Source organism: Ambystoma mexicanum, chromosome 1q (genome assembly GCF_040938575.1).
Source record: "Ambystoma mexicanum isolate Mex_15411 chromosome 1q, UKY_AmexF1_1, whole genome shotgun sequence".
Lineage (NCBI taxonomy): Eukaryota > Metazoa > Chordata > Amphibia > Caudata > Ambystomatidae > Ambystoma > Ambystoma mexicanum.
Window position 1 is genome coordinate 909,472,755 of NC_090922.1, and position 24,413 is coordinate 909,497,167.

Sequence of the window (24,413 nt, forward strand, 5' to 3'; positions counted from 1 at the left end):
CAGATGGCAGCTAAATTACTGATTAGTACAGCTTTTGTTTAGCTTCAAGGTTCTTCAGTGCAAGATAAACAATCCACCTTAGCAGCTTCAACATTCTTATCTGATTTAACATCATAAAGCAGCACAAAGTTCATCTTGCTCTGTTGAAGCCGAAAACAAGTTCTGAACCTGGAACAGAAAGCAGGAGGCGATCAAAATGGTGGACAACTCAAAATGGGGGCGTAGTCAGCCTGTTACAGGTTAATTTAATGCGATATTGCAGTGTGATGCAAATGTACTTAGGCCAACATTTACTATCAGGCAGTATTATAGAAAATACATTTTCACACATAGATCTCCATACTAAACAAGCCTCCCAGAGCATACATAGTGTCAGAGATCACTGTGGGAACGGCCTCACAATGGAGATGGATATAAACAGACAGTTTGCTGAATACTACAGTGAACTCTACACAAACCTTGAACTGATACCCTCCAACTGGTTGGACTCCTTTCTGGCAGGCCTCCTTCTCCATAAAATAGACCCTATGTATATCCCTGAAATGGACAGCCCAATCACATACGAAAAATCACACAGGCCATTGGCGCCTTATTGGCAGGCAAGGCTTTGGTACCAGAGCGCTTTCCAATAGACATTTACAAAACAATGGCTGACCGACTAGCCCCCATCCCGGAGATGATTTTCACTAGAGGCCCACAACAACGGCCAACTTCCTAATTCAATGTTTGGTGCCAACATCATAGTCTTCCACAAAAAGGGCTGCGATCCTGGAGACTGTTGATCATACCATCCAATCTCACTGATCAACGTGGATGCCAACATTCTGGACAAATGCCTAGCACAAACAATTGAAAGAATCCTCCCCCAACTAATACACAAAGACCAAACAGGATTTATCTGGGTCCGACATTCGACTGACAACATCAGGCGACTGCTACATGTAATAGCTGGACAACATTACCCAGATGACGTTGTGCTAACAATCAATGCCGAAAAAGCATTTGATAAGGTCAGATGGGACTTCATGTTCAGAACACTACAAATGTATGACTTTCCGTCATTTTTCCTAACTTTTGTAAAACTACTCTATACGAACCCCACGGCCACAGTGACCACCAATAACATCACCTTTGCCCCATTCAAACTACACTCTGGTACCAGACAATAATGTCTTCCATCCCCCCTCCTATATGCGCTCTCCATTGAACCACTGGCGGAAAAGCTCTGCAAGGACCAGTATGGGAGGGACTACTACATGGAGATGAGGAGCATTGAGTCTCATTATATGCAGATAACCTCCTGCTCTATTTCAGTAAATGGCAAATATCACTACCACAACTGCAATACCTCCTACAAACATATGATCCCATGAAAGGATACAGAGTTAACTGGTCGAAATCAGAAATCCTCCTGCTTAGCACAGATATACCATGGGACCCAGCCGGATTCGTCCCATTCCATCTCCAATTACAAAATATTAAATACCTGGGAATACTAATTGGTTGTTTTCTTGATACAATCATGGGACTGAACTACCTCCCGATCCTCCATAAAATAAAATCCGACCTCACCAGGTGGGACACTATACTGCTGTCCCTCATAGGCCGCATCAATGCGTTCAAAATGAACTCCCTCTCTAAATTGACATACCTGGCCATGATGCTACCATGCACACCAATGCTCCAGATGTACAAAGACCTAGACACATGTCTATCCAGTTCCTCTGGAGGGGGAAGAAAGTGATACTCCATCTGGAGGTCCTCCAGGCCGCCAATGGGGATGGGGGACTAGCAGTGCCAAACTGGCACACTTTGGATTGGGGGTGGGGGACTAGCAGTACCAAACTGGCACGCTTTGGATTAAGGTGCTATATAAATAACACATTATTATCATTACTACCAAGCGGCTAAAGTGTGCTGGGCCAAGAGATGGTTTGATATGACAGTCACTCCAAGTTGGAAACAAATAGAACTGTCGCTAATGGCCCCTTACCTTCTTCTGCAATTTGGGCAATCCCTCTATAGGAGATGCTCAAAAACATACGCTCACACCCTTTACTGTGCCCAACACTGACACAATGGCACAAAATGAGAGCGCTCTTGTGTGCAGATGTGTGAGCCGCCCTTGTGTGGATCAGTGTAAGGGCAATACTGTTGATAGGCCTAGGTCACTCTCTACACCCTAACCAAGAATCTATATGGCAGGGGTTAAGATAATTGAACTATATAATTAACAATTCCCCATTGATTTCTGGGAGGCAAGTCAAATATTACAACTACGGGAAACAGACTGGCTATTGGAAGAACTCGTAATGGAACAAAATGTTACCACATACCCATGCCTATGCGCTTTCTATACCATATGCACTTTGAATAATACTAATCGAAACCAGACGTTAGCGACACACTGGTCCACTGACCTAGAAACACTGATTGACCCGGGAGATATCTGCGGTTTCTTCAATGCTATACTTGCAACGTCATATAATCTTTGTAACAGGGAGACTCAATTCACACTGGTTCAGAGATTATATTATACACCGAGCAAAATCCACAGAATAGGGCTCATACATACATCCTCATGCTGGAGACACTGCAGGGAATTGGACACAATAGGGCATATCATATGGACCTGCCTGAAGATTAAGATGTTCTGGTTAAAGGTTCACATATTCACCACTAGGACACACGGGGTAACCATAGACTTAGACCCGGGCCCAATGTTATTCGGCACCAGAGATGAAGATTGGCACAGTGACCCAATGACTAGGAAATTAATACACATGGTCCTCGTCTCAGCCTGAAAAATTCTGATCCTCCACTGGAAAACAGACACGTCCCCAAACTTAAAATGCTGCAACAAACCACCCACACAGGCAGACCAATTGATGGCACTGGTAGATACCTACCTCTAAACTGCACAGGACTCCACACCACTTGCAACACAATATGACTCTCAACCTATTGACTGACCCACATGGACAAGCACAAAATCATGCTTATGCGTACATACATATGCATGTTGGGGGCATTTTGAAAGGGGGCAGCCACCATGTTGGTGGCGGGAACACGATGGGGAAAGGGAGGGTGGAATAGGAGCTACAAGGAATAAGCAAGATACACCACAAGTGTAATTATTGTCTAACTACACTCGTAGATATGACATATGATGCTTGTACTTCTTATCGTATTTTGTTTTTTATAAAACTTTAAAAAAGAGTACAAAAATATATATATATAATAATACCTGTACTATTTCTTGTTAGATGCAGATGTTGTTGAATCTGCAAATAGAAATCTTGGAGAGTTTTACAGTAGTTTTTGATACAGGTGACTGTAACAGGAGACATGTACTCTGAGAGTTCAAGAGTAGATCTGAAGTTTTGAACTGAGATGACAGGGTTACATGTAAAGTTTTTAGATGTGATTGGTGGATCAATGTGTGATTGTTTGAAAGCAGCCAAAGAGGGAGTGTTACAGACATGAAAGTGGAAAGGGTAGAAGGGCTGCCCTGTGCTACGTGGTCTGCGGACACCACGGTCGTTCTTGGATGGAATGTGCCACATCTGAGCCTTTTAAGGATGCCTGCATGGAAAGGGGGCTGTGGGGATTAGCCAATTATGTATTCTGGTTGTGGCTTACCGGAAGATAGGGTATCAGGTGTTTTGATTGTTGTGTGTAGGGAAGATGGATGTGGCTATTGCTAGCAAAATGCTCACTGTGTGGATGTTGGGATATTGTAGGATGAATACGTTGAACGGGTACACTGAATTGTGTGGCATCTCAGGTACTTGGGCTGGAGGGAGTAGAGGTTTAGTAGTATGCAGTGTCTGGGCTAAATTGTGTGAGTTTACTATCATTTTCTAAGACTATGGTTCACTTTCATTGTCCAGATATTATTGTTGAGCATTGTGGAGGAAATGTTTATGTTACTCCACTATCAGGTAGCTTCAAGCCTTTTTCTAAAAAACCTCATGTGTCATTCAAACCACCTCCCTTTTTGTCAGTCTGCAAATCCAAGAATGTTTCTGACCTTGTCCAGAGCGTTTAGGAACGGATGTAATGGATACATCTTAGTGCCGTTTTCCTGCTCTGAAATTTGTTTAAACAATGCAATGTCTTTAGCAGAATGGATCTCACATTCCTCACTTCTGATTTGTCACGGTTCCATTCTGACACAGCACAGATTTAAGCCTCCCATTTAGTTTATTTAATTTCCAAACTACCATGCATTTTCATCAATTTGCACCAAGTTTATATCATGGGCTGGTTTGCACTACATATTAGCATGGGAATCTGTTATATGTTAAATGGATGAGGTAAATGAGTATGTTAATTTCATGTTAGTTTATTTTTCAGTGCAACTCAGCTTACAACTGTGGTATCGTGGTGCAAAGTGATAATTTTCTGCCATGTGTTCTGTGCATTCCCAACACGGCATCTATTAGATTTAACCTCATACCCTTGAGTCACATATATGAGTCTCACACCCTAGGCCCTAGTTAAAATTCAGACTTTTGCTAAAATGTGGATGAAGCAATCTGGAGCTACCTCATTGACCAGGACAGATCAATGTTAGATGATACAATGACTCCCTTTTAGATTTACACAGTGTGCATTTAAAATCTCACAGTTCTTTTTCCTTTCTTACTTCCTTGACTTCTTTTGTCGGCATCAGGTTAAGGCAGAAGCGCATGAACTGACCACGAAGATACCTCTAAGGTATCTAAACAGATAAGTTGGAACCGTGCCCCTGGCCGGTATGTCCAGAAGATTATTCCCGTAGAGATTGGAATTTCTCCTGCTCTCTAATGTCTCTATCCAGTCCAAGTCATATAGTTTCCTTTTTACCTGTGCTGGATTAACCAAGAGTGGAGCTTCAGATTCATTCATGTTAGCCAGTATGGCTATACACGCTGACCTCCAGGATAGCAGTAACTGATCGGTTGTGTGTGTCATAGCTTTCTTTAGGACTTTAAAATCACCCTCAGTATTTTCCATAATGCACATACAAAAAAATGACAATGTTTTCCACACTGTGAGGGAGTAGTCAGGTTAGGCTCTTTATATACAGATCTAAATATGTAATGGAACAAGCCAGAAACTAGACAAATGCATTGGAATGACCAGTATATTTTTACAGTCCGATGTCAGGTGCAGCCTCAGATGCTTTAATTAGGTCTTTGTTTGCCTGATATAGTCACTATACTTAAGATATGGCCTATTTTCAGCATGATCATGTGCGAGAAATAGAAAAAGAACACATTAAGGGCTTGAAAAATCAAAACATGGGAACTAGACCTACTTGTCGAGTGACTCAAGATCGTTACTAGGTCCATGCATTCTAAACAAGAGTAGCATAGCTGTTTCTGCAATTGATCAATAATGTTAATTTTAAGCCAATAATTAAGAGGTATCACCTCTTTTTTGCAAAGCTGTAGGGCTGCTAATTACAATGTTTATCATTGGTGGTGATTGGCATACACTCCTCAAAGAGAATGCAGCTCCCAATGTCAGCCCTAGCCCTCCAGATAATCTCATATTGCCTCCCCTTAGTTCACAAAAAATTCATCAAGGGATGGAAGATGGGTACTAGTGGAAAGCGCATCAGTGATCACTGGCCCTTCACTAAGATTTGAGAGGAAACCATGACATCCCATTCCTACCCATATTGAATCCATTCAATTTTACATACCTACTGTATCATGCCCATGTTGTAAAAGCAAGAGGAAATATCGAGGCTGAGTACCACAAAAGGAAATACACCAAACACGGGCTTATAAAGATTCACAGATCTTTATTCGACTGCGCAGTTTACAAAGAACAAAATCAGATAGCTATCTGGCCCACAGTACATCACAGCGAATACCAGCCCTTCGGTGCGAGAAGTGAGGGGTACTGGACATCTGGACATTTGTGCATTTATGTAATTTCAGTAATAATGTCCAGCCCCTCTGCAAGTTAATAATCCATGGTCTAGAGTTCGTGCCAAGTTCACTTATGGCTTATACGACAATATGCACACGGTTTAATTTTGATTTACATACAAACAAGTTACAATGGCAACAGTGTATTCCAGGATTTAGCAGTAAGTCTTAGCACACGTCCCTTCACAATGCAGTTCAGCCAGTGTCCACGTTCGACATTTACTTTACATTGTTTCGATGTATGTTCGTGGATGAGGCTTATTGGTGCAGACAATCCTAAAACCACAAGTCAGGCATGGGACAAGGACTCTTTACCCAGTCTAAACATTCGGCCCGCGGACAGTCTAAACATTAACTAAGGTGCAAGGATCGGGAAGGCTCGGTTACAAGTTGGAAACACAGTTCAACATTTTAGAACACAGAGTTACATTTGAACAGAAATCAAAATGGTGGATGATCCCAAAATGGCGGCGAAGTCGATCCAGAATCGGAACTTTGCAACGCGGTTTTCTTCACAGAGCGACTGGGCTTAGGCCAATATATATGAGAAAGGAGGCGCAATATGATTTCCCGTTTGACAAAGTCACCAGCTCAGTAGGTGTGATTGTTTTTTCTTATTGGATATGGAAAGGGAACTTATGTGGGAAGGCAGTGCCTATTGTGTTTCACATTTATGGTCAACTACTCATTTTCAAATGTAAAGATACACAGAACCATATACTCTAGTCATGTGTGTGTATGCTATAAGGCCAAACATCCTGCCCAGTCTCCAGATCAGTTTAGCAATATTAGTTTCTATATTGATTGCATATACTCCACTCAATGGCCCTCATTACGACCCTCGCGTTGGACCATGGTGCTAATAGCACCATGGTCCATGACGGTAACTTACCGACTCTGCCATGGCGGAATGGGGAATTACTGCCCCATTCCGAGGTTGGCGGGGCGGTAATTCCCCATGCCACCATGGTCCTTCCCCATTCCCATTTTTGCCCCATAGGGCACAATGGGAATGGGGAAGGTGCTAAGTACGGTGCCGCAAATTGCGGCACCGTACTTAGCACCGAGGTCCCTTTGCGGGTTGGTTTTTAACGCCTGCAAAAAGCAGGCGTTAAAATCGCCAACCCGCAAAGGGACCTCGTAATCAGGCGTTAAGGGGTTAGCGGCGCCGCCACCTTTTACGGCGCTGTTAACCCCTTAACACCACGGTTGTAATGAGGGCCAATGAATGGAAATATTTTCTATTCGCAACACAAATGATAAGCTGGTACAATAGCTTAGTATACAAGTGAATCCATTGCACCAGTTCATCTCTGCATCCATTGCAGATAGATATGTAAATGAAAAGCCCCGGTTTCAAAAACCAGTAAGTCAGCCTGTCATACAGCTGAGGTTGATAAAATAAGTATAATTGAGTAACATGTTACTACAACAAAGTTGAGACTTAGGCAATGAGTTATTATAACATAGTTCTCTCATCATTGGGTCAAGCACCCAATGCAATCTCACAGAGTTCTGAGTCCATGATCTGCACGTTACACAGATATGTCCACCAGGTGCTTAACCCATTTGCCTAGCCCCACAGCGTTGGAACCTTTGCTTTTAGATTACACATATCCACTCACAGCCATCATCCCTGAAGGTGATCAATTTAAAAAAGTGTTCTCATTGGCAAACACTATCACCCATAAACCCATTGCTTTGAGCTACATTGAGCTCCCAGTTCTATGTCAAAGTGCCAGCACGTGAATGCCGCCTGCAATCTATTCCAGCTGAGGTATTAATTAGGGGGTAGCATGAAGGAGGCTTTTGCCAGCAACGTTTTTTACTGGTTTTATTCAGACACTTCCATGTTTATTGACTGTGATAACAACTAGCAAAGAACCACAGATAATATTTTAACTATCCTTGCTTGCAACAACATTATCCATGCTACATAGTCTACAGTTCTGTCTCTGCACTTGTATCATTGATATGTGTATAGCTTGGGAATTACAGAGTGCAAAGCTAGCTGTGGAGTACCACAGCACTTTTCAAAGGGATTATAGAAGCAGGGGACACCAATAGGCGTAGGTGGCTGGTGATTGTTTTAATTCAAGGGACTTAAATGTTTACCCCAAATTTGTGGTAATGTCCAAGTATAGTGAGGGTTCCTGAGGGAGGGTTCCCCCCAGCAACATTTTTAAAGTAATAGGTTAAAGTGGTGCATTATAGAAAAAGGAACACTGTTTTAAAAAGAAAAATGGATAAAAAGACACACAGGCCCTCATTACAACACCAGCGCTAAACCATGGCGCTATTAGCACCATGTTTGGTGCCGGTGTTGTAACGGGTCCGCCATGGTTCAATGGGGAATTACCACCCCATTCCAAGGTTGGCGGGCAGTAATTCCCCATTGAACCATGGCCCTTCCCCATTCCCATTTTCGCCTCATAGGGCTCTATGGGAATGGGGAAGGCGCTAAGTACGGTACCGCAAATTGCAGTACCGTACTTAGCACCAAGGTCCCTTTGCGGGTCCCTACTTTAACGGCTGGTCTAGACCAGCCGTTCAGGTCGGGTCCCGCAAAGGGACCTCGTAGTAAGGCGCTAAGTGTTTAACGGCGCCGCAGCCTTTTACGGTGCCATTAAACACTTAGCGCCAGGGTCCTAATGAGGCCCACAGTTTGTAATTGCTTTTGTTGGGTATCGCATGAAAAATCCAATAGATGCAAGTCACAAACAGTGCATAAAAAAAACTTTCCAAAACGTTTTCATTATGCCTTTTCCCACAAAATACATATGCCAGTTTTAAAAAACATTTTCATGCTGGTTGCTCCCATACAGTTCCCATACAGTTCCATGGTGGCTGCAACAATATCTGTTAGCATTTGCATATCAGAACATACGCATGTTTGCTTTGCGCATAATGCCAGTAAAGTTACTATGGGAAAACATGTACATGCTGGCTCTGCTGATATATGCCAGTATCTCCATGCAAGAACATACTCCTACTGGCTTTGCTGGTAAAAAGACAATGCCACAATAAGAAAACATGTCAGACTGGCTGCACCAAAGTAGCCCAGTCTCACTACACTAGAACCCTCACCATACTAGCTTTATCCTTTTAGCCAGTAATAAAATGCAATACCAACCATGAAAGTGTATGCAAACTGGTTGCACCAAAGTAAGTCAGTCTAGCCATGTAAAATATTAGGAAGTATCGTAGAGCCTCTCACTTGCTGGGACTAAGTACTGTACTTATTTTGCTTCTATAAATAGTTGATAGAAAGTGCTTGCTGTCTGGGTATACTGGTTACTCTACCCAATGTCCGCTAAGGATAAGAAAGATAACATTGAGCGCCCACACAAAAAGTAAATCTCAAATACTTATTAGTTCCTGATTATCTGTTATTTATTACAAATTGTGTATTTCCATTACAGATTGTGTTTTATCTTTTATCTGACAAAACGAATGGTCTAGCATCTTTTGTCTAACATTTTAAATTGTTTGCCAACATATGTTTCGACACTGGGTCTTTGTCAAGTCATACAATATTTGTGATTTTATATAAAGTACATATGAGAGAAGAATAAAACACTCAAAAGCAGAATCTAGAAGAGAAAAGAAATGAACAAATAAATAAAAGTTATTTGCATATCACACTGTATGGTTTAATCAATAAATATGAAAAGTACGAATAGTGCTATTCGTTGTTTGACTGCCATTATCACCCATAGATGTTACACTTCCGCCATTCACTGGCGCTGCGTCAAGGACGCAACCGCCTCTCTCCTCTGTTTGAGCTAACAATGGCACGCCAACAGGGGCTGGTCCATTATATGTGCTGTACAGAACATTGTTGAGATTATCCAAGCTATTGTTGGATTCATATCTTTGCTAAATACCTACGGAATCACGCTGAGGATCAGAATTTTTTCTTTTGTCAACTTTAGTTATTGTCTTTTTTTCCCCTGCTAGGGCATTCTGGTCTTGGCGAAGGCGATATAATTGAGCTCGCCAAAACACTTTTCTGTGCCTTCTCTGGCTCAAACTAGCATTTAGAACTTTTCCTGTTAGCGTCGACCGTAGACTCTCCCATGACACTTTAGGTCATGTGAGGATGTTGAGCATGTATACACTCTGTAGAGACCTTTTATGGATTATAGCATGTATAAGGTGTCTCTTGTTCTTGCTTCGGTAAATTTGAATGATAATGGTAATCTGCTGTGATGAAAATCTTATGATGATCGTTTACGTAATGTAATTGGTAAACGTCACAAAAATTCAAGAAATGTTGAACTATGCCAAAATAGAAGGAAAATAACAAAGTATGTCACAAATACATTATGAATTTATGTATTCAGCTATATGATACCTACTAAGTAGTTACCAGATTGATGTCTATTTAAGATTATTTGACTGTGTTATAAATAAAATAGATTCATTTCCATCAGGAACACTCCCTCCTTTGTGTATGTTCGAACTTCCCCAGTTCCTGAGTGAGTAGGGGACCCTTCCCTTCTGTGCTACATTAAATCATGCCCTGCCAGAGTGAAAAAAAAATATACTAACTTACCCACCACCATAGCCAAGTAACTGACATGTAAAAACAAAATGGGCATCAAGAATAAAGCAAACGTGAATCGTGATTTCTTTCCAATTGATATCCATCAAAACATTCCATTCAGCAGTATCAAAATAGTCAGTCTTGCCATGTAATAACACTTTTCATGTTTGCTTTAATTTTGATGGCAATAAAACATGCAATGTCATGCCCTGGAAGGCCACCCTCTCCATCGTGCTGAGGGTGAGGGTGTTATACAAGGATATTCCACTGCAGCCTCAGCCTCCCACACACGCAGCCCCATACTACCCTGCAAACAATCAGAGGCAAGCACGTCCCTGGCACACACACACACAAGCATTTCTCTCATTCACACATGCATATATACATCCATTCACTCGCGCACAAATACAGCAGACACTCTCATTCAGTCAGCACACTTACAGATACAAAACTTTGCATGAATGCATACGCACACACACACACATGTACATGCATACCTACATACATACAATAGATTCATAACAACATTCTCCTTAACTGCAGACCTCATCCAGATGTCCTTTTCCATGGAGGTCCTCAGGCTCATATGTATCATTTCCAGGAACCAAAAAGCAGAGAGAGACTTCCTGGTTCTTGACGACATGCATAGGGCATGTCCCATTGGGCATGCATGCTGGGGAACGTAAACTGTCTTTGGCACTTAAAGCCACACCAGCAGCCCTTTAGGAGTGTTTTCCTTGGGCTGGCTTTGGCTCGTTCACAATGGGTGACAGGCGGAACGGCACATTGTCGCCCGTTATGAAGGAGCCACCCCTGGCAATATGGATACAATTAGATGGATAGACTATCATTAGTAAACTTGCAATGTTGTAGACATGGTATACAGAGTAGGGAAGGAAAGGCGGACCCATGCTTGAATGACTTCATATTGACTATACAGCTAAGCTGCTGCTGTCTTGCTGTGAGACCCCCACAATCGAGCTTCCTTACTGCAATGTTCACAGAACACCCTCGTTTTCCTTCTACTATGAGATTGAAGCTAAGTGCATTTAATGTTAACCACCACCCTATGCAGAACACCCCACTGTAGAAAGTAATTAAGCAAATCCACCCACTTTTTTTTCATGCCTTATTTATGTTAATCCCCGGAAAGACTCCACAGGTGGCAAATCGTTAAGCAACTCCCTCCACAGTCTGCATGCCTTTTTCTATGTCAGTGTAATTGGTTTGATTCGGCAACTTTCGCTAACTTTGATTTTCAATACAGTTAGGTTGAATATAAACAGTATACAATAACCACCCAGCAGTGAAGCACTTACTGTATTGGGGGTGTTCACTGCAGAAACGAATATGTCCCCAGTCGCTTTGCTAAAATTGTAGCTAGCAGCTGAACCGCACCAGAGGGGTGGGCCTAACACTGAAATCAGAAGACCATTGTAAGGCAGCGTAAGAGGAGGGGGTCACTACAAAGATTTCTGGGTGAGCTTGTAAAGTGGTATTGGAGTTTCCCCCTGGGGCAAGAAAGGGAACAGGCCTTCAGATCTCAGGATAGGCTAAAATCAGATCAGCACAGGCTGCAACAGTTCATGCCTCTAAATACAGCTGACACAATTAAGAACATACCCGTATTGCCAGCTCAGACAGACCTCCCAACATGAGCACAGACGCCCTGGGTCAGGACAGGCCATACCGCCATTAGCACTGGTCTCACATCCACTCAATACTTGATCTCTAGCTCCCAATGCATTCAAATATAAACCTGCAGAGGTGCATACTCGCACAACTTCTCCGCGTTTACGCAGCAGGACACGTGGCCTGCTGGATTGGAACCAATGATTTCCACCTGCTTTTATATAGCTGCGTTTCATGATAGGTTTAAATGACCGTGTTCTTACTGAAATTACCATGTTCATGTGAGCTGCCTTGTGATCCACCAAGCCCCCCGCACAGACGTTACGTGTTGCTGACTTCAGAACACACACATGCTAGATCTTTTATGTATTTTAGGCCTCTAATGCAGCACTGCTAGAGAGGAATCAGTGATCATTTAAAGTGCCTGAAGTGCTCCTGGCTCTACCAGATCCATACATGTTTTTAGAAGGGATCATCACATGTGACTGACTCCACCCGAGCCCTGCCAGCCTATCAGAGAGGATTCTGAGATGTAACCAACCGGGTGTTCAGGTCCACTGGACTGACTCAGTCTGCCCCAGCCTTGTCTGTCTTTTAGAATTGATCCTAACATGTGACATTGCATTTCCTGACATGCTACATTTACAAGTATATATTTTCGAAATCTGTGTTTTTCTGAAAGCACTAATATAAAATGTACGGTTCCATGTAAAAATGTCGCCTGACAACGAAGTCGCCAAAAATTGCAGTTTTTTGCGGGAACATTGTTACATTTAACATGCAGGGGCCACCCCGCCAACCCCCGCTCTCCTTGACCCCATATATATGGTCACCATATATAATGTTGCGACAACCTTTTCCTGGCAACATTATATATGGTGACTATGGGGGTCATTACGACCCGGGCGGTAAGGGATTACCGGTAAGAGTACCGGTACTGGTAATCCCTTACCGCCCAATTACGAGGTCCCTTTGCGGGTCCCTACCATAACGGCTGGTTTTACCAGCCATTAAGGAAGGGACCCGCAAAGGGACCTTGGAGGTAATTACGGTACTGCAATTTGCGGTGCCGTAATTACTGCCTTCCCCATTCCCATTGAGCCCTATGGGGGCAAGAATAGGAATGGGGAAGGGCCAATGGTGAATGGGGAATTACTGCCCCGCCAACCTTGGAATGGGGCGGTAATTCCGCCATTCACCATGGCGGATTCCGGCGTCAACCATGGCGCTAATGGTGCCATGGTTAACGCCTGGGTCGTAATGAGGCCCTATATGTATGGGGACAATATTACCTGGTACCAAATATACTGACTTGATCTTTAAGAACTTTGTTTTTCGTCATGAACTGGTCAAAATGTATTCTTATTTACTTCAGTAAAAGCAACACTGAAACGGTCAAATTCTGGTCACTGATGACTGGGCTTAAATCCATTTTTCACGAGCTGCAGAAGTAAAGGCTAAAAAGAAAGTGAACTATGCCATATCTGACCTAACAAAGCAGGACATTCCAAATGAAAACAGACAAGAAAGAAGAAACCCACTGACACTCGCATGCATGTTGACACCTCACTCAATACAATTAATACCCTAGTGACTGACACACACACACACACACTCTCTCTCTCTCTCTCTCTCTCTCTTACAAGAATTTAAAATAAGAATGATAGCTGGTTAGATAGAAACAAGTGGAAATATGATCAACAGACAAGTGAGGTCAGAAAAACAGGCAGCTCAAGAGACAAGGAACTAGGAGGGAAGAGAAAGAGTACAGGACTCCGTACATGTTGGGCAGTATTCAACATGGAATTATCATATCCAGTGATTGCCGTTTCCACGTGCACACGGGCCGAGGACGCCAGAAACATTTCACTGCATGCGGTAATACTGTCACTCATGCACGTGCATGTGGCTCTAATAACTGGTGTGCAACCCAATGGCAATCGTACACAGGAGTGTCGTCCATCCAGAATTAGCGAGGAGCTGGAAGCTGGCGATAGTGGCAGCCGCAAATGTGGCGATGGTCACCTAAGAAAATATACACTGTGCTAGCTAAAGAGATGGCAAAGGAGACCCCCACAATGGTGAGACAACTGATCACGGAACTTTGCAAAGAAAGGCAGGTCCAGCGCTGGGGACTGGACAAGGTGGAGATTATTTCAAGCGCTAGGGTCACATAATCATGTTACAGTCCCTGTAATGCACCCCTGGGAGGAGAAAGCCCATACTGTGGTTGACATCACAGGCGTGTCAGGCTCCACAGATGCAAAAGTCAGAGCTTGAAGTTGCTGGTGGTGAGCACCAAATAAAGGACTCCTGTATTGTAATAGTTACATGTTACAAATATTGGCATGCCTAGTTTTCGGATAAGACATGTGCATAAATATTGATAATGGGCACGCATACTTGTGTAATTTATTGCTAAATATCCAAAAGTGAGCTGGCTGGATTACTTCATGTATACCCAGTGGCACGCCTCACTTATCCCATAAGCAATGAAACATAAATGTCATGAGCAGCCCCAGCAGTCCTGTCACCAAGAAGGGTGTCACAGACACCTGCAGACTGTAAACTGCCACATTTAATAAAGAACAGTACTAATGCACGAAACACTACATGTCCCAGAATGCAATGGCGAAAGCTACATGTAAGTGGTAACATGCTAACACGTGGCTACCTACAAGACCTACACCAGGGCGCAGTGAAAATTCTGCTGCACATGTTCCCTCGCCCAAAGGGACATATGTGCAGTCAAAGGCAATTATGATGATGTTGAAGTGAACAAAAGTGTACAAACGATCTTGAAGGCATCTGGTTGGAGGTGAGTGCAATGTGGTCAGGGGCCGGTCTGACCTGGACGCGCACGCCTCCGAAAGTGGGCTAGGACACATTTTGGAAGGTGAGGAGCATTGGGATGTGCCAGTGGCACAGCATTGCTGCATGGTGAATGTCTGTGAGGGTGTTGATGAACTGTGCACGTCCACTCCCCCTTGAGATTCACCTCTTAGCTGTGTGTAGAGACCTCCATGTAAGGTGGCATATCTCCGCTATGATGCATGGTGATCTGTGCTGTTTTGGACGGTTGGGTGGACCTTTTCTATGCTTTGGGGATTGGGGAGCTGCATCTGTGCATTATTTGGACTTCCCTGATATAGGCACTGACACCTACTTTTAGGCACAAGTTGGAGGTAATTTGGGAGTTATTCTTTCGGTTTATGTACTCTGAAACATGCAGTGTTTACTCATTTCACATGTACCCCGCTCCGTATTTATTGCATGGTGCAACACACTCCGCAGTCAGCAAACATAAACAGCAATATAGCCTGTTTAATCACGATCATGCAACACGCAATGACGCCCTAAGTGAGAAAGAAATGATGTTGTATTCAACAAAGGGATGGCAAAGGAAAGGACCGGCGATAGAGATGAAAAGAAGGATAGCGTAGTAAAAAAAGAACAAAGCGTTATAGAATTTGGAGCAGAAAAGGAAAGAGAAATAAAACAAAGTGAGTGAAAAATGCAGTAAATGAAAAAGGCGTGGAAAAAGAAAATGACAAAAGAGGTTTGCCATTAAGACCCAGATAGTATACACAATGAAATCATTATCCATTGTGTATAAAAAAGGTTATCGCTATTCATAAAGTAGTGCTGTGACTTTTTAAAGACACTCCTCCTGTTTCCTATTGTCAGCATATGGTTACAAAACTCAGTCTCAGAGATTTGAAATATAATATAGGGTACAGGTTAGGGTACTCTACCAAACATACAAACGTTTCTACTACGCTCTATGCGGCACCTTCTGTTTCTCTTAATGGCAGTTAATATATGTATTACAGACTTGTATTGAGCATTGCCATATTGGGGGTCGTTACGACCCTGGAGGTAGCTATTCCGCTATTTGCGGCATGGCTACCCCCATTCCGGGTACTGGGTCCGGGTTCCTGGAATGTGGAAATACCAGACCATTCCGACCTTGGAGTGCCCGGTATTTCCCCATTCCCGGAACCTAGACCCTGTACATCCCCATTCCCATTCGAGCCCCCATAGTGCTCAATGGCAATGGGGAGGATGCAAACAACGGGCCCGTTAATAACGGGCCCGTTGTTTGCTTCCTGGTCTGCTCGCGGGACCCGCTAAGGATGCCTGGTTTTATCAGGTGTCCTTACCGGGTCCCGTGAGCAAACCTCGTAATGCGGCTGTAGGGGATTAACGGGGCGGCAGCTCTACCGGCCCTGTTAACCGCCAGGGTCATTATGACCCCCATTGTCTTGTGGACACCTCAAAGCGTTCATGCATGGATACACTGGAGTTGTAATATTCAGGCAGTGGAGATGGATACTTTAGTTGGGCCCCTTAGGAAGTGCTGTTTGTTGTTCGTCAATGGTGGTCTAATTCAATGCTAACAATTCCTAGGTATATACGTAGGGGAGATTTGCTTGCCTAATGAAATTATAGCTAGACAGTCCTGGTTACCTTGCAATTTTTGGTTTTTAGTGAATCATTTGCATAAAATGATTCTCAGGCTGAATGCAGTATTTCTTAGTCAAACATTTTTAATAGTTGCAGTGTAGACATATTCGCCCTCATTCCGAGATTGTAGGTAGCCATGGCGCTATTTGCACCATGGCTGCCTCCAATACCGGGTCCGGCACCGGTCTGGTTAAATGGGAACTTTCCGGGACATTCCAACCTGTGCGGACCCGGTAACTCCCCATTCAACCAACCATTCCCCATTCCCATTTGAGCCCCCATAGGGCTCAATGGGAATGGGGAAGGTGCTAATAACGGGCACGCGAATAGCAGGCCCGTTATTAGCGCCCTGGTCCCTTAGCGGGACCCTTAAAGGACATGTGGTTAGACCACACGTCCTTTATGGTTCCTGCTAAGGGACCTCAGAATTGGGCGGTAAGGGATTACCGGCACCGGTCTCCTTACCGGTGCCCGGTATCCCCTACCGCCCAACTCGGAATGACCCGCATAGTCTAATAGTGGTCAACCGACACGCGTTTTGACCCTGAGGGATCCTTATCAAGGCAAGGCAATTGAGTAGAAAATGGGGATGTTGCCCCAGGATGAGCCTCATGTGGTGTGATTATGTAAATGTTTCGCCCAGGATTGGACCTATCGTTGCCCGATGCTGTTGCTCTCGGCCGTGATAATTCGAAGTGAGGGATCTCCTGTGCTCATTTCTAGCACCCCATCGTATCTCTAATGAAATGATAGGGTGGATCATGAAATGCATAAAGGTAATCTGTCCGAAAAAAAAAAACTTTTTTTATTTACTGAAGGACAAATCATATGACTGGCAAGTGGGTGTATAACAGAAGATGCAGATGACAAGCATTCTAACAGTTAGCATCACAAACAGTATCAAAGCACAGGCAGCATTTTTGGGCTTCAGAAAAAAGGTATTCTGGGTACTGCGACCAACGACAAAGAATGGCAAACACTGGGAAAGAGAAGTTGGTTCTGGTCATGAATGAATGATCTTAGATGAAAATAAAAAATAAAAAAACGAATGTGTCAATATGTCTACCGTCAGAAAAATTAAACTGGGTTAACACATTAACTACAGAATTGAGATTTATTTTGCCTTTTAACAGCTGTACTTAGAGCATTTAGATAAAAAAGACTTCACAGTGAAGGGCCTAATTTTAAATGTGGTGGTTCATTAAAGACCACGTCATTTTCAAGGATCTCCATGTTAAGTCAGAGGGATTTACACTGCATACTGCTGCTATTTGCTTGGGAACCTGGTGATTCTGAAAATGAGAGGGTAGGTTTGTTAATGGGAGGAGAGGGAGATTCACACAGGTGCTTTTACCATGATGTTGGTGCTCTTGCTATCGTGCTGGTGGTTAAAATTTGGAAAAAGTAACTGTGTGTGGGTTTGGTTCAAGGTGGTCTAGGTTGGTGGGCATGCTAGTTATATGTGTCTTCATGGGAGGCCTTGTGTGCCCACGGCATACGGATTCATTGGCCGTGTGAGTTATTGGATGAGTTGTGGAGTTTTGCTCTTTGATGTTAGCGTGGGGTGTGTTATGGATGTCGTGTTTGTGTGGCATAATTGATTTGCATCTGGTATGCTTGCAGGAGCATGGATGATTTTAGTATGGCTTAGTGAAGGGTAAAAAGCAATCCTCATGCATCGGGTTAAGTAGCAGGCACAAACATCGTTTATTGGGTAACTGAAACCCAGTGTGCAGTGGTCAGCAATGTTTGGTCACTCTTTGCAATGCCTATGGCTTGGCGCAGGGTCGGACTGGGACAAGAAATAGGCCCGGTCACCCAAAAAAAGTGTCCCACCCCTCGCCTCACGACCCTTGACCTCTGATGACATCACCGGAAGTGATGTCATTTGACTCCACCCCAAAGTGACATCCCGGGAAGCGATGAAACACAACCTTTCAACCCTTGACAAAACAGGTCGTGGCATCAAAAAGCATTGTTCCTAATTACGCTACGAAAAATATGGTTATGATTTCACTAATGCGATATACATTTCATACAAGAATGGATCACCATATGTATCATTAATATCTGTGCGTATAGATCCATATTGTCAAATGACTGTGATTCCAAGCAGACGTCCAAGGCCAACTGATAATATGTTATTGGATGGCACTTAAATTAAGATCTTTTTACTAGAACAAATATGCATACAATATCACCCAATCTTTGTTGGTACTCATTTATCGACCTAAGAGGGATGAAAGGCTTTTTGGAGAAAAAAAAGAAAGAAAACAAAATTGAAAAAAAAAGCTAACATTTCTTTTTCAATTTTATTTTTTCCAAACTGCCCCACGCATGGCCAGAAACCGGCCCCCACTCTCCAGGGATGATTTTGGCCCGGCCACATGCTGAAAAGCCGAGAGGACAATCCGACCCTGGCTTGGGGGTGTGGGATATTTTGACCCACTCAACGCATTGCCCACATCACTGAGCTACATTTGCGCAAGAAACAGCAACCTGGCTGTGCCCCAGGACCTCAAAAACTGCATTTTGGCAGCAACAGAAAAATATCTGCACCATCTTGCCCCACACACTTCAGGCAAAATGGAACAAGGAGACACACTGAAAAAGTATGCCAGTGTGTTCTGAGACATATATATGGAATCAACTGAACCGGCAGCACTGCCTTACTGCAAAAGCCAGAAATTCCCCTTCAAGATGAAACATTTTCACCCTTTCAAAATGCTGCTTTGGTGCCAATTCCATCTGTCATTCTGAAACCACTGTGAGTAAAAAGGCCCAGTCAAACCAACTCTCAGACAAATCAAAAGCAACTTAATTTTTCCCTCACACTGGAACACACGTTTATTTCTTGACAAAATGTATCCAGGCGCAGCAGTTAAAAGAGACTTTTTACTCTCTGAGCCAGGTCAATGACAAATGTATCTATACTTTAGATAAGAGTCCTGCTGCAAGGAAAATTACTACAGCTGAAAAAGACAGTGACAATCTGAGGAGCTGCAAACCGAATTAAAGAAAGAAATTATATCAGTTTTTAACACATGGGGAAAAAATGGGCTGTGCTGACTGAAGAGAAAAAAATGACCTGTTTAAAACTCAATTGTTGATGAAAGCCTGCTTACTTAGCAATGTCAAGGAATTGTGTTAGTGGTTACAATACACACATATGATATCTTCTGTCATAGGTTTGTTTAATTCAAGACCCAAAGTAAGAAATAAAACAGTTTAAAACACATAGGGACTCATTACACAGATGGCGGTAAGGGTTTACCGGTACCGGTATTTTACCGGTACCGGTAAATCCTTACCGCCTTACTACGAGGTCCCTTTGCGGGTTGGTGAATTTAACGCCTGCTTTTTGCAGGCGTTAAAAACCAACCCGCAAAGGGACCAGGGAGCTAATTACGGTACTGCAATTTGCGGTACCGTAATTAGCGCCTTCCCCATTCCCATAGAGCCCTATGGGGCAAAAATGGGAATGGGGAAGGGCAATGGTGGAAGGGGGAATTACCGCCCCGCCAACCTTGGAATAGGGCGGTAATTCCCCTTTCCACCAAGACGGTGCCGGTATTTTACCGGCATGAACCATGGCGCTAATAGTGCCATGGTTCACCGCCATCCGTGTAATGAGGCTCATAGGCTGGAGTTGTAAGCTCTCAGAAAAACCTGTTATTCCAGTTGCCAGCTATGAATATCCTTCAAGGAAGGGAGATACACCCTAAATCCAGGACACGTAGGTGAGAAGTGACAGCTTGAAAAACTTTGAATGGGATAGGACAATGAAAGTTCACATGCTCATCAGACATCCGTCTGTGCTCCAGGCTGGGAAAATAGCAGTCCTGGGACACTCACCTGTCAAGTGTGAAGGGACCATAAAACCTTCAATTAAGACTGGAAGGAAATGACAGCTGCTTGCAGATGAAGGAAGAAAAAAAATAAACAGGATCAAGTAACAAAGGGACTGCCTTTGGTTACAGAGACTATGGGCCTCATTCCGAGTTTGGAGGCAGCCATGGTGCTATTAGTGCCCTGGTCCCTTAGCCGGACCTGCAAAGGACGTGTGGTCAGACTAAGGGACCTTGGAATAGGGCGGTAAGGTTTTACCGGCACCGGCATACTTACCAGTGAGGTTAAACCTGTGGGATGCATCAACCCACTCCTCCAAGCCCTGCAACATCACTGTGCATTGCTGGCAGCAGAAACATCATAATGGCCACCGGAAAGCATGCTGCTCGCTAGACATCACCAGAAATTGCACAGTGAAAACCTGAAAATAGGCCACCATCTACTTTGTGCCTATATCAGTAGTGAGCACAGGAGATCACTGGCCAAAACCCACCATTGGGCTACCCACCAAGCAGCCTGAAACCACTTGGAAAAAGCAATGCTGATTGCCAAAAGAAATACAGAGCTGTTTGGGAATCCGTTTTCTTGATTGTCAAAAATTGCTAAAATCATGGCTCACAAATCACCTAAAAGATCCAACCTCTTTGTTGGGTGTTCCACATCGTTACTGCAAGAATCCACATCAATACAATCTCAGCAAGAATCATATGTTCTCAGAACAAAATCCTATTTTAAAGATACTGATGGAAAGACAGCTGTCAAAAATGGGTGTAGTACCGTTACTCGCCTCTGTCAGGTGCTGGCGATTTATAATTCTAACAGGAGAACTGGTGTTTCAGAAGTTAAATATGCCTAAGAAGAGAATTCCATCAAAATGCCATATAGAGTGCCACACATCGATTTAATGTTGAAAAAGACTGGATTTAAAGATATGTTGCTTATTTCAAATGTATAAATGTATTTTTTTTTAAGGAACTATGTTGCAATTGATCAGAAACTAACCTGGTGCAGTCAAAACTCCAAAAGGCTTGCTGCCCCTGAGAACCCTTCACACCTTGGGCCTTCCCACCAACAGGGAGGAAATCACATGGACATGTTAATCAGATGGGGAGTAGATTCCTCTGCTGGCAGGAGAAAGCGACAATAGAGTCTTTCAACTGAATAGGGAATGCTAATTTCAGGTGTGACTGACCTCAAACTGCTAGCAGGAAACAAGACATGTGACCATCTGACTCAGCCCAGCTTTAGGGGCGGACCAGACTGAGATGTGAATTGAATTGAAAGCAAATGTATGTTTTATAAAAATGCTTATCACAAAGTGTTCCAAGCTGACAAAAAATATGAAACTTTGGGATTGTTAAAATGAAAAATTCACTCACAATTTAAGACTTAGCTGAAATCTGTGCGATGTTCTAAGACTAAACCCCAGAATGTATTCATCTTGTAGCTGCTATGTTTATGCTAGGGACAACAAAAATTACAGAGATGTGATCAGCCGATTCATGGAATTAATGTGCGCTGAAATTTTCGGCGCAAGTGTGCAAAAGCGTGCGAAAGCGTGCGAATCGCAGTGCCAGTGCGAAAATAGCACCGAAACCCACGCACAGCGATTCATGGAAGTCCGTGCACGTGTAAATCCCAGGATGTGTGCCAAAATTCTGCGTGGCGCATGCTGGCACACACGTCTCCAAACAGCGTGCGCTACGTGCACAGTGAAATCGCACATAGCGTGGCGCACACAACAAAAGTAGGAGGAACAGGGGGCGTGACACGCGGAATGGGGAACAACGCGTGAAAATGTGGGCTACATGGGGGAAGTACAGGAGGCAAATGCACGGAACGCCCACACGCACGTTCAAAACACGTATTCATGGAATCAAACGGGGCTAACGTGAGCGCCAAAAACCCAGTGGCACGCCTCACTTATCCCATAAGCAATGAAACATAAATGTCATGAGCAGCCCCAGCAGTCCTGTCACCAAGAAGGGTGTCACAGACACCTGCAGACTGTAAACTGCCACATTTAATAAAGAACAGTACTAATGCACGAAACACTACATGTCCCAGAATGCAATGGCGAAAGCTACATGTAAGTGGTAACATGCTAACACGTGGCTACCTACAAGACCTACACCAGGGCGCAGTGAAAATTCTGCTGCACATGTTCCCTCGCCCAAAGGGACATATGTGCAGTCAAAGGCAATTATGATGATGTTGAAGTGAACAAAAGTGTACAAACGATCTTGAAGGCATCTGGTTGGAGGTGAGTGCAATGTGGTCAGGGGCCGGTCTGACCTGGACCCGCACGCCTCCGAAAGTGGGCTAGGACACATTTTGGAAGGTGAGGAGCATTGGGATGTGCCAGTGGCACAGCATTGCTGCATGGTGAATGTCTGTGAGGGTGTTGATGAACTGTGCACGTCCCCTCCCCCTTGAGATTCACCTCTTAGCTGTGTGTAGAGACCTCCATGTAAGGTGGCATATCTCCGCTATGATGCATGGTGATCTGTGCTGTTTTGGACGGTTGGGTGGACCTTTTCTATGCTTTGGGGATTGGGGAGCTGCATCTGTGCATTATTTGGACTTCCCTGATATAGGCACTGACACCTACTTTTAGACACAAGTTGGAGGTAATTTGGGAGTTATTCTTTCGGTTTATGTACTCTGAAACATGCAGTGTTTACTCATTTCACATGTACCCCGCTCCGTATTTATTGCATGGTGCAACACACTCCGCAGTCAGCAAACATAAACAGCAATATAGCCTGTTTAATCACGATCATGCAACACGCAATGACGCCCTAAGTGAGAAAGAAATGATGTTGTATTCAACAAAGGGATGGCAAAGGAAAGGACCGGCGATAGAGATGAAAAGAAGGATAGCGTGGTAAAAAAAGAACAAAGCGTTATAGAATTTGGAGCAGAAAAGGAAAGAGAAATAAAACAAAGTGAGTGAAAAATGCAGTAAATGAAAAAGGCGTGGAAAAAGAAAATGACAAAAGAGGTTTGCCATTAAGACCCAGATAGTATACACAATGAAATCATTATCCATTGTGTATAAAAAAGGTTATCGCTATTCATAAAGTAGTGCTGTGACTTTTTAAAGACACTCCTCCTGTTTCCTATTGTCAGCATATGGTTACAAAACTCAGTCTCAGAGATTTGAAATATAATATAGGGTACAGGTTAGGGTACTCTACCAAACATACAAACGTTTCTACTACGCTCTATGCGGCACCTTCTGTTTCTCTTAATGGCAGTTAATATATGTATTACAGACTTGTATTGAGCATTGCCATATTGGGGGTCGTTACGACCCTGGAGGTAGCTATTCCGCTATTTGCGGCATGGCTACCCCCATTCCGGGTACTGGGTCCGGGTTCCTGGAAATGTGGAAATACCAGACCATTCCGACCTTGGAGTGCCCGGTATTTCCCCATTCCCGGAACCTAGACCCTGTACATCCCCATTCCCATTCGAGCCCCCATAGTGCTCAATGGCAATGGGGAGGATGCAAACAACGGGCCCGTTAATAACGGGCCCGTTGTTTGCTTCCTGGTCTGCTCGCGGGACCCGCTAAGGATGCCTGGTTTTATCAGGTGTCCTTACCGGGTCCCGTGAGCAAACCTCGTAATGCGGCTGTAGGGGATTAACGGGGCGGCAGCTCTACCGGCCCTGTTAACCGCCAGGGTCATTATGACCCCCATTGTCTTGTGGAAACCTCAAAGCGCTCATGCATGGATACACTGGAGTTGTAATATTCAGGCAGTGGAGATGGATACTTTAGTTGGGCCCCTTAGGAAGTGCTGTTTGTTGTTCGTCAATGGTGGTCTAATTCAATGCTAACAATTCCTAGGTATATACGTAGGGGAGATTTGCTTGCCTAATGAAATTATAGCTAGACAGTCCTGGTTACCTTGCAATTTTTGGTTTTTAGTGAATCATTTGCATAAAATGATTCTCAGGCTGAATGCAGTATTTCTTAGTCA